This window comes from Myotis davidii, unplaced genomic scaffold (assembly GCF_000327345.1).
Source record: "Myotis davidii unplaced genomic scaffold, ASM32734v1 scaffold93, whole genome shotgun sequence".
Taxonomy (NCBI): Eukaryota; Metazoa; Chordata; class Mammalia; order Chiroptera; family Vespertilionidae; genus Myotis; species Myotis davidii.
In genome coordinates this window covers 5,076,925-5,078,488 of record NW_006292095.1, presented here as the reverse complement: position 1 = coordinate 5,078,488, position 1,564 = coordinate 5,076,925, and the positions used below count along the sequence as shown (strand labels likewise).

Below are 1,564 nucleotides of genomic sequence, written 5' to 3'. Positions count from 1 at the left end.
TCCTGCCCTGACCGGTTTGGCTCAGTGGATAGAGCGTCAACCTGCGGACTGAAGGGTCCCAGGTTCGATTCCAGTCAAGGGCATGTGCCTTGGTTGCGGGCACATCCCCAGTGGGGGTTGTGCAAGAGGCAGCTGATCGATGTTCTCTCTCATCAATGTTTCTAGCTCTCTATCCCTCGCCCTTCCTCTCTGTAAAAAATCAATAAAAATATTAAAAAAAAAAAAAAAAAAAAAAAAAAACAAGGAGAAAAAGAAAAAGAACAGGAAACCTCACACTGAATCAGTATGATCTTAGGCTGGAGTCTCAGTCTGTCACCCTTAAATACCTGTTTACTTGTGACTGGTCTTAAAGGGCAAACATGGCTACAAAGTTTCTGGATCATCAGAGTTTGAAGAACTTTTAAATTGAGGGTTGTGTTATTTAGAGGAAGCTGGAGGTAAATTCTTTATAATATAAATTACCACATATGTAATTATGTAAAATACAAATTACGAAATATAATTACAACCTACTCTTTTTAAATGATAAAATTAGTTTTTGTACATTTGGCTTTCGTAAATCAGAGGTAGCAGGAATAAGGATTTTGTCTGTTTATACTTGATGTTCAAAACGTGTGTGCTCTGACAAGGTTCATTTGAAGGGCTCAAAGAATACTCTATAGTCCTGTATAAAGTGGTTTTTGTAAATAGATTATTACAACTTACTTTATTCAAAGTTAAACAAGTGGGAGAATATCTCCCCAGTCATTTCAAAGACACAGTTGCATAGTTTGAAGAAGGCACATTATAATCAAGCTCAAAACCATGTTATATGTTGAAAGCCCATTTCTTTACTGTTGATATGTTCTCTTTTGAAACCAGGGTATATATTGCTCTATACAGCTTCAAACAACTATTTTCTCTTACTGGGGAGTAGATGATATTTCTGTTCTAGAAAACACTTCTACAACTATCCCCTCTCACTCTGAAGCTCCTGGACAGATAAACAGTAATTATACCTATTTCAAAAATAGACCAAGAAACAATGAAAATCAGAATAAATAATAATAAATATCTCTAATTGTAAATTTTCAATACCTTAATAAATATCAGAATTTCTGCTGTTGCTAATTGTTTAATAAATAAGAACTCTATTTCCAAATAGTATAAATCATCAATGCTATTAGCACTAGAATGGGAAAGCTTCAAGTTGTATACATTTTAGCAAAGTAACCCCATCCCAGTTTATATTTTTAAAGCATAAATTTTCTGACTCTTAGAAGGGGAATTTGCTATCATCATATTACCCCTTTTTCCAGCCATCTCTCAAAATAGTAAAATACTGACCTACTAAAGCAGAGAAATTGGCATCCCTGAGCCTAGCTGAGAGCTGATACAATAGACTGAAGTAAAGATTCAGTTGCCTTGTTAGGTCTAAATAATCACTAATGAGAAAATAAAATTTATTTTTAATGTTATCTTAGTAATACTTAGTTTCAGGTGTACAGTTCTATAATATGTCATCTGTATATTGTATTATGTGTTCACCACCCAAAGACAGACTATCCTTCCTTTTAATTAAGTA

The 1,564-nt window shown here is 34.0% G+C and overlaps 1 protein-coding gene across 1 annotated transcript in view; it reads right to left on the bottom strand.

Moving 5' to 3' along the window:
• Positions 1 to 1,481: 1,481 nt before the first annotated feature.
• Positions 1,482 to 1,564, bottom strand: part of STAR (steroidogenic acute regulatory protein) — a 15,733-nt gene continuing 15,650 nt past the window's right edge. Inside the window, exon 8 of the transcript XR_001514161.1 lies at positions 1,482 to 1,546. The gene's annotated coding sequence lies outside the window, so the exon portion shown is untranslated. The remainder of the gene's footprint in view (positions 1,547 to 1,564) is intronic.